Source organism: Trichechus manatus, unplaced genomic scaffold, assembly GCF_000243295.1.
Source record: "Trichechus manatus latirostris isolate Lorelei unplaced genomic scaffold, TriManLat1.0 scaffold00017, whole genome shotgun sequence".
NCBI lineage: Eukaryota > Metazoa > Chordata > Mammalia > Sirenia > Trichechidae > Trichechus > Trichechus manatus.
In genome coordinates, this window is record NW_004443953.1 from 14,570,414 (window position 1) to 14,588,449 (window position 18,036).

Consider the following 18,036-nt stretch of genomic DNA (forward strand, 5'->3'; position numbering starts at 1 on the left):
GGACTAATGGACCACAGCTACCATAGCCTCCACCAGACTGAATCCAGTATAGCTCGACGGTGCCGGCTACCACCACTGACTGCTCGGACCGGGATAGCAATAGAGGGTCCTGGACAGAGCTGGAAAAGAATGTAGAACAAAATTCTAACTCACAAAAAAAAGACCAGATTTACTGGCCTGACAGACTGGAGAAACCCCGAGAGAATGGCCCCTGGATACCTTTTTAGCTTAGTGGTGAAGTCACTTCCGAAGTTCACCCATTCAGCCGGGGATTGGACAGCCTCATAAAACAAAACGGGACTAATGAGGTACAGCAGTCCATGGACAAGGACTAGAAGGCAGGAGGGGACAGGAAAGCTGGTGATAGGGAACCCAAGGTTGAGAAGGGACAGTGCTGACATGTCATGGGGTTGTTAACCATTGTCATAGGGCAATATGTGTACTGTTTAATCAGAACTATTTGTTCTGCAAACCTTCATCTAAGGTACAAAAAAAAAAAAAGAATTATCTATGTGAGATCAAATTGACAACAGCAACTCTAAAGGTTTGATGGGAAGCCTAGGGCTCAGTGAGTTGAAGATAATGGTGATGCAATAATTCGGAAAAGGATAGTGCGAATAGCAGCACAATGGAAAGAATGTAATCGATGTCACTGAATTGTACATGTAGAAAGTTTTGAAATGGTGTAACTTTGGCTATGTATATTTTCACCAAAAGAAAAGGTCCTCCAAGGTCGAGAAGGGAGAGTGCTGACATGTTATGGGGTTGTTAACCATTGTCATAAAACAATATGTGTACTGACTGTTTAATGAGAAACTATTTGTTCTGTAAACCTTCCTCTAAAGAATACTTAAAAAAAAAACAAATAAAAAAACTGTACACACTTAGAAGTCAATATAATTAGAGAATTGGGTTTGTGTCTATAAGTTACACTTTTACCATTAGCACCCCTAAACTGACCGGTTTGGGGCAAATCAAACGGTACTGTATGTGTGTGCATGTGCTTTCCTTTTAAAAACTTTTCATTTGGTAAAAACAGCTCAAAATGTTTTGCATATATTTTAATTGCCCCTTTTCAGGAAGGAAAAAAAAATGCCCTCCCCACCCCTATGGTTGCAAAATCTGAAGAAATTTACTGTCTCCAGATTAATCAGTTCCTTCCTTGAAGAACTGCGAGAGCTCCAGCCCAGGCTTGGCTCATGGCCAGCTGGAGGATAATGGGAAAGCAGGGTCAGAACCAAGATTAACCTAATGAATCAGATATACTCTGAAGTTGGCTCAGAATGACTTGGTCCTTTGCATCACTTGAAATTGACTATGCTTCTCTGAGAATCCTGTAAACCTAAGATCACCTGAATCGAGTGTATACAAGACCCACAATTTCCAGGTTCAATCATCAAAGATTTGGATGGATTCAGATTGCCTTCAGAAAGTAAAAAGAATTGAAGCCTACTGAATTCATTTGCTTTAGAATCAGGAGGGATTAAAGTCGGGAAAAAACACTAGGCTCCATGGAAGGGGGGTAAAACTCTATTACAACAAACTCTGTGAATCCGCCAAATCAGTTCATGAGAGGGTGATTTTATGGTGTTCGGTATATTACCGGAAATAATGTTCACAGTCTTATGAACCTGGAGAGAAAAGGAAACCAAAGCTAAGAGTCTCTGAAAGTAATAAATCATAAATTAGGGAAATAAACACAGTTGATGGAAAGGGAGATTTCACCTTCAGAGGGCTGTTCCTCATTTTATTTTTCCTAATTCCAGCTCCAAATCTTTTTTGTGCACTGCCTTGTTTTGGCAGATTGTTTGAGGTTTATTATTATTATTCTTTCCTTGTGGTGATGGTTAGAATGTTTGATGCGGGAAAGGGAAAAGAAAGTTGAAAAGTTCTTACTACTTAATGGCAGGACATAAGGTCTGTTAAGTTCTGTGTTGCAATAAGTTTTTCAGTCTTTCTCCTCAATGCCAACTGCCAACAATTAGTTAACTTTATTATACAGACTAGCAGGCACATGGAGGGAGACTAATAAAATATTTGTTGAGTTTATTATAGATAAAATGTTTCAACTAGTTTCCAAAAAGCACCGTTATCATAGACCAATGTCTGTCAGGTCATATAAACAGCTTTGCTATAAACCGTGTTCTCTTTTAAAAGAATCTGTTGTCATGAAATTTTATATATCTGAAAAAACTGTATAGTTATATCAGTGGAGAATATAAAATTGGGAAGCTTGTGACTTGTTCAGAAAAAAAAATTTTTAAGATGTCTTCAAATGTGTTCAAATAATGAGTTTAGTTTCAATAGAATGAAGGAAAATGTTCAAATCAATTTATCAGCAGTTTAAAACTTATAATTACTTGAAAATCTCTAATACCTGGAAGGAGAAATAATTTTAAGACCTTGGCTAGTTTTATTAAACATTTATTTGGAGTTTTATAAAATATCTATTACATATATGCACTCAAATGGCTGCTGTTGAGAATTCAAGAATGCAGAAAACAGTTCCTATAAGTCAGTTACCAAATAATAAGATCGATTTTCTGACTGTTTTTCAATTGGGTCTATTATTCTTTTCTTTCTGGAATAATGGTGCTTCCTGCGCAGGAATCACAGTTCATTGACAACCATTTCAATGATGGAAAAGGGTTAACAGTGACAGATTAACCAATCCCAGGAGAATTTCCTCATCATCCCTCAGGGATGTATCCCTCAGGGATGTATTCCTCTACTCTGAGATGGAAATGTCAATTGGAATAGGCCACATCTACTCATTGGTTTTACTCAATGGCTGTACAGCTTCTGACAATAATTATTATTAATAATTAATTATTAATTTGAAGTACTAGGATAAGTCAATGGCAACTGAACATACAGCTCCACTGATTTCATAAAAGAATGATAACAACACACTTAAATAGGTAGACTACTTCACCTGTAGAAAGGGGGAATTTCTATTTCCTGTGGGACTTTTGGGGCACTTTTTTTGTGGGTTCGCCACTAGAGGGCATCGTGATGCTATACACTTAAATAAATATTGGTAACTCTTTAATGGTTCAAAGCACTGTTCTTCATGGCCAAATTCTCATTTAAACGTATAAAATGGAAGGTGTGAAAAATTAACTCATTTGTTTTCTGTCAAATCTGCATTAAAAATATTTGGCAGAGCTCAGGAAAAAGACTAAAGCCCCATATTACCAAGCCCACTGGATCACACACCAAGATAATTCACGTAAGAGTGGATAACGGCCAACAGAAAATGGGATGCTTCAGCATGATTCGTGAAGATAACTAAATTCATTCCCTGTTCTGTTTCTTTCATCATAAGTATTATGAGCCAAGAACCAACATTCAACTAATTGCTATTCTGGAAATAGCTGTGTTTGAAGTTCAGATTGTACTTCTTAGAAAAGGCAACTGAGTGATTGCTACTTCTTGATGTTAAACTTCTTGGTCTCAGCCAATAGCTCATCTCTAACCTGCCAGTTTTGGGAGAAACTTGTTAAAAGTTAAACCGGAAAGTAATATCTTACTTCCTTGACCTTTTTCACACGAGTTTCACGAAACTTTTGGCAAAAGATAGCCCTGCTGCCTTTTGTGACAGATTAACAGTCTTAACTTAAACACATGCTATAATGAATTATACAAGCTAATATGAAATAATTTCTGAAGAAACCTGGACTAACATTGATCTAACTTTTTTTTCTCCCTTGACTGTCTTAGTTCTTTGAAGAAAGGGAACAATGGTTCCTTAGAGTAACTGATGTTTGGCTATTTTGGTTCTGTTGACTCAAAGAGCCATGTGGTTGTCAGAAGTGGATGGGAATTTCGTTGGTTAATCCAATCACTCACTCTATACTTTAGGAAATTGAGGCACATTCCAGTTGACCAGCTGTTACTCTATCCTTTTCTAAAGTCAATATCTTCCTGGTTTTTGTTTTTTGTTTGTTTTGCTTTGAGATTTTTTTTAAAACATAGCAACATTGCATTTACTTCAATGCTAATGCAGACAACTTTCATCTTGCTGACTACCCAACTGGTACTGTTCTCACCCCATTTCCCACCAAACACCCTTCAAAGCTGGACACTAGCCTCCAAGCCAGAATAACCAGCCTAGGTAGTGTAACTCATTTAATAGGGATACTAAATGAGACTTCTCCTATATCTCCCTTTCAGCTGAAGTCCCCAAGCTAAGAACAATGGGTGAAAACTACCCCTACTTTCTAAGAAAGATGTTAAACCGTCTCTGCCGAACTTGCCAAAAAAAGTGGCTCTTACCACAGCCTCATCAGAAGATGATGAGAGTGAGATTTTTCTGAAGGGCACTGTTAAATGAGAGGATGGTGCTCCTCCCAATTCAAGGTAAATGAAGAGGGCCTTTACCAGACCATTTATATTGAGTGTGGGTCTTTCCAGAAGGGTATACTGACACCTTACCCCACTCACACACCTCTCACCCTTTCCCCCTAGACTTAACAGAGATCCAGAGAACAGACTGGTTACAGAGTTCTTGGAGAACGTGGCCTGCATTTCATGGAGTGTGGATACTGGTGTCTAATTCTTCCCTGGAAAAGCCTAAAGGTCAGAAAATCTGTGTAGGTATTCCACTGGATGCAAAAGCTGGGTTGTCATGGCAAGCATTCAGCCAGAGGAACATCCCCTGCTTAGAGAATGGCAACCTTGGAGGTACTTTTGGAAGAAGGGCATGGTCTTGTCAAGAACCCATAAAAGCACCTGCATCAGTCAGTGTTCACTGCAGTAAAAAGCAACCATGCTGGTTATTTTAAGCAGGAACAGATTTAATACAGTTGCCTGTAAAACCTTAGGAAGGGCTGAAGGAGCAAGTCTCCGGAAATGATTCACCAAATGATACAGAGCTGACCCACTGAAAGTACTAGCAGCTCTGAGGTCACCACTTGAGCTGGAAATCGAAGCTACCTCCATCACTATTTCTCTTCATACAGGAAAGTGGCAGATGGACACAGGAACACTGCTAAAGGAAAGCCTCATGTTTCTACCATCTTACTTGCTAGAAAATACAGCTTGGAGCCTCAGGAAGATGACCCTTACCTCATTCCCTGCTTTCAAATATCTTGGTGAGTGAATCCAATTGGCAGAAATGAATTCACATACAGAAACCTAGCTGCAAGGGAGTCTGAGAAGTGTAGTTTTTATCTGTATAACCTCTCCTACTAGAAGCAAGGTCGAAGAAGGTTGAGTGGGCCCATCTAGAGTTCCTAATACAGCACCCCATAAGAGAAAGGGCCTATAATTGGACACCTGTTGCACATGGAGGGCCTCAGTGCCAGATGACAACAGCACTGGTCAAGTAAGGGATATTTTCTCCCTTTTACCTCATCTCATCTTCTTTTCCTTGTTCCTACTCTGGAGGACCCAGAAGTAGTACCTAGCTGGGGATGGAAGTAGTAGACAAACAAGGTGGAGAAATAGTAAAGGAACCATGTCCATTTCCCTCTGAGACTGGAACAGGCCTGAATGGTCTGAAAGGGGAAAAAGTTTGAATTGGATATGAAATCCGAGTTTTGATATTAGATAAAATTGGGACTTTTTAATTGCTGAAAACATGACTGGTCATTAATACCAGAAGGCAGCAGTGGTATTTAATATGTTCACCCACTAGGATACACCAGGAACTGATCGATCAGAAGGCGCACTAGCCATAAGTGACTGGTATAACCTGACTGCTAACCTAAAGGTTGGCAGTTTGAATCCACCCAGTGGTGCCACAGAAGAAAAGTGCCAGCAATCTGCTTCCATTAAGATTACAGCCAAGAAAACCCTATAGAGCAATTCTACTCTGAAACACATGGGGTAGCCATGAGTCAGAATAGACTCCACAGCAACAACAACAAAACTCTGTGGTAGGCACTGCTCAGGCTGGCACCGGCGTAGCCTGAAAGTTCCTGGAACAGGTGAGGGATCTTCCAAAGATATTGTTTAGAGAAAAGAAAAGGATATCTACCAGAGCAGATCTGAAACTTAGATGTGTGGAAAATATACTGTTTTCTGCCTATATGTTGCTATGTTCAGCTCATTCGATCAACTGGTTAAAATAGTATTTTCACTTGGGTTAATTCCATTGATCACTTTATTGCTCTGTGGAATACTGGACTTTTCCTTCTTGATCCCAGGTTTAAAGAGTTGGATCTGTATACCTGCCTTGGACTCCTCTGCCATGTGACTCATTCCCCTTTCAGGCCTCCCAAATGAACAACAGATTTAACAGGGAGCTTCTTTGAGTGTCTCTCTCTTACTATTCTCTTTTTGATGCAAGAGCTATAGCCTATCAGCAGGGAAATGATGGATAGTTCTAAGAATAGTGTATATAGATTTACCTAAGACTTCAATAAGCAAACTTTTCATGGGCCTCAGGCATATATTCCCAAAGGTAAGAGCTTGTCCTTGTATCCAGTCTGTCGAGTCTGGCATTTTAGTGTATTAATTAATCTCTTTGTAGAATATCACTAAAGACCATTCCTTTTGAAACTTTCTTTTTTTATCTTGTATATAATACTTATTTTTCAAGGGCCACATAGCAGTGGTATATTAAAAAGCAATAAAATCTCAAAAACTTCAAATTTATTAAGCAAAGTAATTAAGTCTGCTCTAAAATATGGTCAACCCCATTTATTATTTTAAACAAATTCATTGAATTAAGGGACATCTCAGTATGAATGTTGAGCTTGGGCGTTCTCCCTGTTACTGTGTGATTTCTGTGCTACTAGATCGCAATGGTTTTTACATGTTCATAAATAGTCACTTTGCAAAACTAGTGTATATGGTAATATGATTGGCCCAAGTTGATTTTAATCTAAGAGATCATGGAGTAAATCCTTAAGTAAAATGATGCATCTGCTAGCTTTATTATGGTAGTCCATCCACAGAATGCCACGGAGAGTAACGTCTACTTGCTGCTTTTTTCCAGTCATTGCTAGTGTAGCGCAAGAAGGAAGAGAGGACAACATTCACGTGTGAAGGACATCTGGAAGTTCTTGGTATTGACATAGATTTCAAATAAATCTGCCAAAACTAGCTTTTAGAAAAATTTTAAGAATCAATCGATTTAGCTTTGTCCCCCCTCTGCACATACAACCTTCCCCCAACCAAAAACAAAGCCAAGCCTGTATTGCACACGTCCTTCTATTATATTTTAAAGCTATTCTCTGTTTTGAATCACAGAACCAAAGACTTAGTTGCTTCTTTTGTCATTACATTGACTTTCTTCCAAATTCTGACCATACTCTTTTGTTCGTATATTTTATTAAGCAGAATGGCTATATTAGCAAGCATTTCACACCAGGTGGAATATCATAAAATGAATAAAAGAGAATAAGCATCTATATTCAGGAACACAAAATGAGATTATAACCAAAATTCATTTGATCCAAGTTAAATTAGGATTCTAATAAGAAGTTTAGTTAAAAAGAAGGAAGAAAAAAAAATTCTGATTCTTATTTGATTATGAGCATGACCTGGGTTTCCAGATTTAGATAGAACCTCTGTGTCAGATATCATACCAAGACCTGTTGCCGTTGAGTCGATTCTGACTCATAGCAACCCTGTATGACAGAGCAGAACTGCCCCATAGGGTTTCCAAGGAGCAGCTGGTGGATTTGAACTGCCAACTTTTTGGTTAGCAGTCATAGCTCTTAACCACTGCACTATAGGGCTCCCTATATCAGATAGCATTCAGCAAATAAAATGCCTGCGGTGGCTCCAAACTTCGCGGTCTATACGAGCTCAGGCATGATTATGCCCCATCACAGGGTTTACTAGGCCTTAATTCTTGCCTTGTGCTTATCTTCAGAATAGGCAATCTTCCATTGTTCCATTTCCTGCTAAGTAGAAATAAAAAGGACTCATGTGTGGAGGTCAGTAAAGAGATTTCCCTCTCAGAAACAGTGAAGTCCTTGCGGAGGCAAGATGTTTGAAATGTGCTATATAAAACTTCTCTTTCTTTTCCCAAATAGGCTTCATATGCCAGTGAGGATGAAGTGGAGGGCTGTTAAAATTAAAGACAGTTTTGCCTTTCAACACAACAGACGAAGCCCTGACTCATCCCGGACACCCTAACAGTCTCTCTCTCTCCCTCTTTGTCTCTTTCTCTTTCAAAATCTTCCTTTCCCTCTCTTAATGAAAACCTGGCTTTGAGATGGATTTTCCATGGGGAGAGTTACAGAACTGGACCAGGAACTAAAACTCATCATGGCTTCTCTGGTCCCACAGATTGATAGGTGAAATCAAGATAAGAAGTGTGAACTCGAAAGAGATGAGAATAGCTGAAAGACTAAATCAAATTGAGATGACTCCAACAGGGCAAGGCAGTGACATTACCACAGTTCGATTTAAGACCCGTGATGCCACCATGGGAAGTCTACAGTCTGGGTGTTGCGCAGACCCTGGAAGTCTCCCGGGGCAGTGCCCAGAACGGGGCCTTTATTCCTTAGTGCGTGCCGTGTCGTTTGTGAAAACTCTGCCCACAAAACCATCAGATGGTAACAATTTTCAGTCACTTCCAACATGAGTTGGTTTTGAACTTTAATATGCAACCTAATTATGACTGCAGACACTTTGTTAAACAAACAAACTTCAAACCCCTTTAAAAAAAAAAAGCTCTTCTCTGGTCATTTTGTCTTGTACAAAGGCTTTAAAAATAAAACTGTGTGGGGAATTAGGGAATCCAGGGATGAAAAAAACTGCAGAAAATTAAATGGCTTTAATGTAATCACCAGTTGAGTACAGAGTATCTGAACATTTTCTTTCAAATGAAAACCTAGAAAATAAAGCATCCTATGTCTTATTTCCTCTCTTTAATAACCATTCAACTGCTACCCCAGAATCACAGATAATATTCTGTCTTATCTATAATTAGACAGAGAAACAGACTTTTTCATTCATTCCCAAATTTTCCTTTGCTTGCCAACCTTCTCTTTTCTGATTCTGAAATACTCAAGCCATTTGAGTTTTCTTTTCTTTCTCTTTCTCTCTCTACCCGCCCCCCTCCCCTTCTTTTGGATCTTTTCACAGTAACTTTTCTTTTTGTCTTTCTTAGTCATTTTTCAAGAGCTGGGATCATTACTTAGCAAATGAAAATCGACTGATATCCCTCTGTGAGAACAAAACAAGGGGAATCTGGAAGAGTTGCAGTATTAGGGTTTACATTAGAAATAGGCTAAATGGTGGGAGTGAGTGGTCCTTGGAATAAGTCACCTAAGGAGTCGCTAAGTGGTGCAATCTATTAATGAGCTCAGCTGATAACTGAAAGGTTGGAGGTTTGAGTCCACCCAGACGCACTTGGGACGAAAGGCCTGGCAATCTGCTTCTGAAAAATCAGCCATTGAAAACTCTATAGAGCACAGTTCTACTCTGACACGCATGGAGTCTCCGTGAGTTGAAATTGACTTGAAGGCAACTGGTTGATTTTTTTTTTTTTTTTAAAGGAAACGGTGCTTCTTCATCTCCAAATTCTATAGCAGTCTATGTTCTTCCCCGTCTTTAGGCGGTGACCCTCCTCCCCGTGCGAAGTTAATTTACCTGTAGTCTTCTTGATTTACCTGTAGTCTTTGATAAACTTCTTGAGTGTTTTTCTTCATTTTCCTTTTGAGAGAGGTCAGAGCATAGAGAGATAGAACTCTGATTCCTACATGTATCATTCAATAAATTTAAGAAGGGAAAGACACAGTATGTGTGTGCTCCAGATCTCTAAAACACTGAGTTCTCCTTACAAGAGGTAAAAGTTATCAGGAGAAATACACTTCACAAGGAACTCTGGGAATCACCTAAAGTTACACCTAAAACCCATGTTCTGTCAAAACCCCATCTTTCCCTGGTTTTTGTTTTCAGAAAGGAAATTGCTTCAACCTTTGTGAAAGTGGGAAAATGATGAAGTCAAAATATTGCATAGAATCAAGCCCATCAGAAGACTACTCTCCAAGGAAAGCCTATCTGTACTTAGTGCGGTAAACTTCCATTCTGTGACAAATACTTTCTGTTGCCATTAAGCCACCATCCCTCCCTGTATCCCCTTTACTCCAACAGTGAAATGTGAAGTATGCTGGGAGCTCAAGGAAAGTGTTCCTTACTAACAACAAGAAATACACAGAGGAAACAAACCCTTTGCTGCCTTTGTATGTTATTATCTGCTGTTGCTTGGAATAATGGCAGCCATCTTGAGGCCATGAGGGAATTCAGCTAAAAGACAAGCCAACTTCACAGAAGAAAGAGAGAACCTGGGACCTTGATGATATCATTTAGACTCTAAATTAAATAAGTCTGAAACCATCGAACTTTCAAATATCTTGTTATGTGAAATATTAATCTTCCTTATTGCTTAGGTTACTTTTAGTTTTCTTTCTCTCCACCTGTCGTCGAGTTAACTCCAACTCATAGCAACCTCATGTGTGTCCATGTAGAACTGTGCTCCGTGGGATTTTCAATGGCTGGTTTTTCAGAAGTAGATCACCAGGCCTTTCTTCTGAGGCGCTTCTGGGTAGACTTGAACCTCCAACCTTTCAGTTAGCAGCTGAACATCTTAACCATTTGCACCACTCAGGGACTCTTGGGTTTTCCTTATTTACATCCAAAAAGCATCTCAATATAGATAGTTAGATTAAAACTTTAAAAACAAAGCAACATGGAAATTTATTTCCTTTTAAACTCTGTTGGCAGACATTCTTTTATTTTGAGTTTTGAGTGAAGTCAGGGTGCTTTGAAACGTGAAGAGAGTAATTACAAATGCCATTGTGCCTATCTCTGAGTTAGGGAGGTGAAGTTTTAGCGTTCTAGATTCTAGTAAGTATCAGGTACATAAGGAGCCCCGGTGGTACAGTGGTTAAGTGCTCAGCTGCTAACCAAAAGGTCAGTGGTTTGAACCCACCAACCGCTCTGCTGGAGAAAGGTACGGCAGCCCGCTTATGTAAAGATCACAGCCTAGGAAACCCTGTGGGGCAGTTCTACTCTGTCCTATAGGGTCTCTATGCGTTGGAATCAACTCCACAGCACATAACAACAATTTCAGGTAGATGCTTCCTCCAGACGCCTAGACCTGCTTCTCCATACAAGAGAGCATATCTTAATGCTTCCATCCTGGTCAACCAATGAAACTTTTCCTCTTTAGCTCTCGTACATCTGACTGACCGAAAATAAATATGGATTTAGAAACTTTAAAAATGACATACTGAAAACATTATTTTATCAGCCTTCATAACAATAACAAGTCTTGGACCATTGACTTTAACTTAGAGGTAGTCTCCTCTTTTGCTTAGCATCTGCATCACCCGTTCAACAAGTCAACTTTGAAACAACAGAAACTAATGTTTACTGGGACTGTGATAGCTTGAAAATAAAATCACTTGTTTCCTATAACAAAATAAGAAGGCTTGATGCAATCCTTCACATGTGCAGTATTCTGGAAACTCCAATAAGTTCCCTGTCACTATTTAAACTTTTGAGGGAGTTACACAAGGGTCAACCTGAAGTGAAGTTTTACAACTGAACTGAGATAACCGCCAAATTCTGAATGTTTTTATAGTTTCTTTTTAAGCAGAGCTGAAGCCTTTTGTCCTTGCACGTCCCATACTAGGCTCTCAGTCCGGTTAGAGAGGGAGCATTTTGGGAGGGAGCCTGGGATAAGTCTATGAGAGGATTCTGTCCTTCCTAACTGAGACTACATTGACCAGGCAACCACAGATCTCTTGATCCCTCCTCCTCCTCAAAAATGAGAGGGAAAAAGAGCTGCTTTACAGGCTCTTATCACCTGAAGCTTCAACGGACACAGATTCAGTAGTGGAGAAATCCCAGGGAAAATGAAAATACACTAGGTTTTCAGAGTCTGTTGAGTGGAGTATTTAGTTAAGTACAAACTACCATTGCCTAACTACAGCTTTCTGAGTTTCCTCTCTCCACACATGCAGATTTGTGGAACAGTAGGAGTCTAATTATTAACTAACTGTGGGAATGCCCCAAGGAGGGATCCTGTCCTCTTTAGGAAACTGGGAATAAAGTGTTCTACCTTGAGCTGAACCAGGGTATCTCCTTCCTCAAGTAAGCTGCCACTGTTTGACTGCCCGTCTGGATTCTGGGTAGTACAAATTGACTTTCACCAAAACCCACATCATTCCTTTTAGGACACTTTCTGGTCTTGTAATTATTTTTTATATCCCCTTTTGTTGTCTCTCTGTTTCAGAAGAGTTGTTTTTTGTTTTTGTTTTTGTTTTCTTCTCTTGTTCACCACCATTTTTTTTTCCCCCCATTTGGTCACTTGAAAATCTGCTTGGGAGGATTTGATTTTATCTAATGATTTCAGATTTATGGGCATTGGGGAGCGTTATTTCAATTTGAGAAGAACTTTGGGAAATGAATACATTATTTAAAAGCAGAGATCGATATTTCCCAATGGAAAAATGTGTTTGCTATTTTGAAAAAAAAGAATTACTGTGCTGTTGTTTGGTTTAGTTTTGGGGACTGTAGTTAGATATTTAGCTGTGTTTTAAGGTTCAATGCAGAGATTTTTCTTGACTATTAATATCAAATAAACTGGCTAGTAGTTGATAAGAACATGTGACATAGGGTTCATTCATGGAAATGGCTATTTGATAGGTCATAAAACTAATTAAAACCCAATTAAAAAAAAATACTGGCAATACAATTAAGGATATGCGTGACCAGCTTTGGTTTGTTATAATATTACCCAAAATGACTTTTTCATATGGGAAAATAGTTTTACTTCAAATAAATATAGGAAAGTATGATTGATCTAGACAAACAAAACAGTTAGGCAAATTAGCACATGCTTATGTCCCTAGGGTCTAAAATAGGTCAAACGACAGAGGTGAAAAGAAATTCAGTAAGCTCTACTTTTTTTCTGTTTCTAAGTTGGTTTTCACAGAATTTGTGTATGTGGATGAAACTTAACTAATCTTGATCATGATCCCAAAGGGATTAGAAATGTAATTATAAGGCAGTGGCAAAAAAGTGTAACAAAAAGGACGAAGAAGAAGAAAATAAAAAGAAAAAAAGTAGGCCCCCTAAAATTGTGTTCAAGTAGATCTGTCTAGCTGTAATAGAGCTAAGAAACCTCAGAGTTTCATTTCAAACATGGATAAAATTAGTATGCAAGCAACACTTGAATCAGAGTTTTTATTCAGCAAGAGTTATTTACAGAATCTGAATAGCTTTAGAAAAAATATGGATTATTCACATTACTTTAAGGAGTCCCCACATGGTACAAACGGTTAAGCACTTGGCTATTAACTGAAAGATTGTTGGTTCAAATCCACCCAGAGGAACCTCCAAAGAAAGACCTGGAGATCTACTTCTGAAAGGTCACAGTCATTAAAAACCCTATGGAGCACAATTCTCTGAAACACATGGGGTCACCCTGAGTCAGAATCGACTTGATGACAACTGGTTTTATTCAAATTTCTTTAGCCTAACTTTTATTTATTCTTTCACTCCATCAAATATCTATTTAGAATCTCCTGTGTGGCAAACTTTGGTGCTATGAGAACAAGATGAGTTTCCTGGCCTCTTGGAGGGAGCCTACCATATAAAAAATATACAAATAATTATTTTATCACAGTTATGATCAATGCTTAAAGAAAACTGCAGTGTGCTTTGAGCATGTGTTAAAGGGATCCCTAACTTTGTCTGAGTGCAGGGGCTCCAGGAAAGGCTCCTGAAGATTTGAGATTTAAAATTGAGATCAGAAGAGTGAGGAGAGTTAACTACTAAGCAAAGAAAAACTGGAAAAATTCCCCCAGAAGAAGACACAGAATTTGTAGGGACTGAGGTATCCTGGAGCCCAGCACATTCCAGGAAACCAAAGAAAGGTAGTGTGACCACAGGGCAGGTAAGCAGGAGATGAAGCTGGGAGGTGGGCAGGGACCAGGGCACATAAGCAGGGGTGACTGTCTAAATATTTAATAACTTGGAAAGACATTAACCTGACCAGTTAGAAGGAAGATAGGCTGTCAACAGCTGGTATGGCAGAACTGTGTAAAGGGTTCTGGACTTGATACTTAGAGCAAGAAGAAGGCATTGAAGAGTTTTCAGCAAGGCAGTGTCAGGATCAAATCTGAGTTGGAAATATTTTCTAGCAAGAACAATCTGCAGAAGATGAGTTCAATTTACCAATGAGCATGCACCACACTGCATGTAAAGTACTATTGGGGGATACTAAGCTGGAAAATGGGACTGCAGTCACTGCCTTTGGGAAGCTTCCAATTGATAGCTAATTCTACCTCTTGGATATTAATTGCTCAAAACTCTGCTCTGTTTGAATAGAACATTCTAAAAGCTCTTCAGAGCAGTCTTTGCCTGCAATTCATTGTTATCTCTGTCTATAGTAAATGGAAATACAATCCATCTTGTTGTTGTTGTTCTTAGCTGCTGTCGAGTCAACCCTGACTTATGGTGACCCCCCGCACAGTGGAACAAAATGCTGCCCAGTCCCCTGCCATTCCCGTGATTGATTGTGGATCAAACCATTGCCCATAAGGTCTTCACTGGCTGACTTTAGAAGTAGATCGTCCAATCTTTCTTCCTAATTCATCTTAGCCTGGAAGCTCCACTAAAACTTGTTCGATATCACAGGGACACGCAAGCCTCCACATGAGGTGCATTGGCCAGGAATGAAACCCAATCTCCCTCATGGAAGGCGACAATTCTTCCACTGAACCACGAATACCATCCTAGTACTCTGTAGTACAAAGGGAATACAGATTACATTTTTTTCAAGTACTGTTTTTTCCTAAGAGCTCAACACTTCTATCTGAATCACTGCCCTCCAGGCCTGCATAAAGTACTCCCCAAATACAAAAGCCATAGAGATTCTGTGAGGGTTTCACTTCCCAGTGTGCTGTCCCCGGTATCACACTTCTTTCTGTGCATTTCAACAAGAAATTGCCTGAATCTAAAGGCCATCCTCTTTCTGTCAGTTCTGGTATTGCCAGACACAGAGAGGACAATAACTGCAAGGAAACACTTCCCTGTGGGTGTCATATGTTTGTTGACCAAGGAAACAGCTTAGGGATGTCTTCCCAGAATGTCCCTATCAAGTCAAGGTAATCTCATCTTCTCACAAGCTGCATGAGACTCAGTCTGCTTATTCTTTTCCTAAATGAAAGCTTTAGAAAAGCTATGCAAATCAGTATAGACCCACAGCATGAACGCAATCAATCTAACATGAAAGAAAATAGACAAAGAGCAACTTTCATTTTTTTAATCTTTATGTAACTTTTGCAGAAGTAATTTAGTGACTAATTAAATGCCCAAATAAATGGAAAACCCATTGAAATACATTCAGAAAATGTAGAAACATATAGTGTGTATAAAGTGAAGAGAGAGTTCTCCTTCCTTTCTTTCAATCTAACTCCACACAGAGCCAATTTAAAATTATACATCAGCATTTTCTATGTTTATCATTATATACATGAATATAGTTTTTCTTTCACATGAAAGTGGGTTCATACTAACATATTATTTGACATATTGTTCTCAGCACTTAACAATATATCCTGGATATCTTCCCAAGGTAGTCTGTATAGCACAAACCCATTCTTTCTAATAACTGTATAGTAGTTCATAGCCATGAACTGGACCAACTGGACCAATAAGCAACATCATGATAAATGGGGAAAATACTGACATTGTCAAGGATTTCATTTTACTTCGATCCACAATCAATGCCCGTGGAAGCAGTAGTCAAGAAATCAGACAACGCATCGTACTGGGCAAAAGCGTCTGCCAAAGACCTCTTTAAAGTACTGAAAACTAAAGATGTCACCTTGGAGTCTACGGTGCACCTGACCCAAGCCATGATGTTTTCAATCACCTCATATGCATGCGAAAGCTGGATGATGAGTAAGGAAGACCGAAGAAGAATTGACGCCTTTGGACTGTGGTGTTGGTGAAGAATATTGAATATACCATGGACTGCCTAAAGAACTAACAAATACGTCTTGGAAGAAGTCCAACCAGAATGCTCCTTAGAAGCAAGGAAGGAGAGACTACGTCTCACATACTTTGGACATGTTATCAGGAGGGATCAGTCCCTGGAGAAGGAAATCATGCTTGGTGAAGTAGAGGGACAGCGAAAAAGAGGAAGACCCTCAACAAGACGGATTGACACACTGGCTGCAACAATGGGCTCAAGCATAACAACAATTGAGAGCATGGCACAGGACTGGGCAGTGTTTCATTCTGTTGTACACAGGATCGCTATGAGTTGGAACCGACTCGGCAACACTTGGCAGCAACAACAGGTCATAGCCATGGCATGGATTTATCATTATTTTGTTATGTGTTTCCTTATTATTGGTCCATTTATATTGTTTCTACTTTTTTGCCTTTTAAACAATACTGTAATGAACATCTTTATAATTATCTCTGTAAGCTTAAGAAATAAGATTCCTATAAATGTGACTGTAAAATCATAGAGTTCACATTTTTATTTTTATAGAAAATTTAAAATTATCCTCTAAAAAGTGGTTATGCTGATTTACTTTCCTAAACAAATCATTTTAAATGATTTCTTCACATCATGCTAACAGCTTTCAGATATATTACCTCCCTGCTCTTATACTACTCCCCTGGGAGGCCATTTGTGTGGCCATTTCACTGCTGAGGAATCTGGGAGTAGAAAGGTTGGGCTATTCGTGCACAGTCATGCTGGCAACTGGCATAGGCAAAGAGAATTGTGGTGAAGGCTGCGGGCTCTGACATCCAGCTGTCTGAGTTCAAACCCGGGCTCTATTTTACAGCTGAGTAACATGGGCCTTACGACTCTAAGCCTCAGTTTCCTCCTCTGTAAAATGGTGACAATACTACTTCCTTCATGGAATTATAGTACAGACTGAAGGAAATAATCCAAGTTAAGTACCTAGCCATAAATTTTTGCTATTATTTTTAGAAAAATGAGCTTAGACCCACTGTTCTGTTCAACTATCCTCACCCCTTTCCTCCACCTTACTCCCACCTTCACAATGCAAACACACACACACACACACACACACACACACGAGAACCTCTGGAAAACACTGAGTCCAACCCATACAGTTTACAGACAGCAAGTAGAAGTCCGTGATGGAATTTGTTCAAGATCTTCTTGAGCAACACTGAAACCAAGAGTGAGATCTCCTCCATCTTTTGAAGTCTCATTCCTCACTGCAATACTGACTCCCTACTATAAACTGAGCATTTCTTTTTTCATTAATTCATTTCAGCTGTTTGCTTCACAACCCACACAGAGTATGCACCTTAGCCTCTGCATCATGTATTAATAACGCCATGCAGCTTTCATCTGATTCTGCCGTGTGTCACCTCCGGTGAGGCCTCCTCTCTGTCTCTGCTCCTTTTCCCCCAGGTTTCACTTGAATAAATCACACTGCACGAGGCAGGAGAAGAAGTAGGAGGAAACGTTGATCAATGACAAACTAGGCTAAGCCATTACCTAATACCAGACATGTCACGGCTTCACCTTTGCCCCGAGGAAGGTAGTAGACTCTCACTACTTTGAGTTTGTGAAGACAACAGGCAGGATGGAGTTAGAGCTAGTGCTGTCCCCACAATGCTCCGCTGACTCCTAAATGCAGATGGTTTTGTGTAACCGGCAACAGATTCTGGGCCACCTTCACTCCAGCTTCAACTTCGTGCTTTCGAAAATACTGCTATTCTGTCTTATAATTTTTGTGTTTCAAACCGGTGGGCTTCCCAGAATATGCCCAAAATATGCAGAAGAAATTTGAAAACCCACTCATGACAGAGTTATTGACCCAGAGTAACATTCAAGAGTGGTTCAAACTCAAATTTATTCATAGATTTTTAGTGAACATATTATGGCTAATTGAAAGAACATTTTTGTATTTTAAAACTCATTATAAATATGGAGGTGGATACCCTCCTTGTCTGTAAGTGGCTTCCTGAGGCAAGAGGAATTGAGGGAGATCCACGCCCTCGTATTTGAAGCAGACCCATCAAAAATATCTTTTATGCAATGCTGAGAAACTAAAGTTTAAG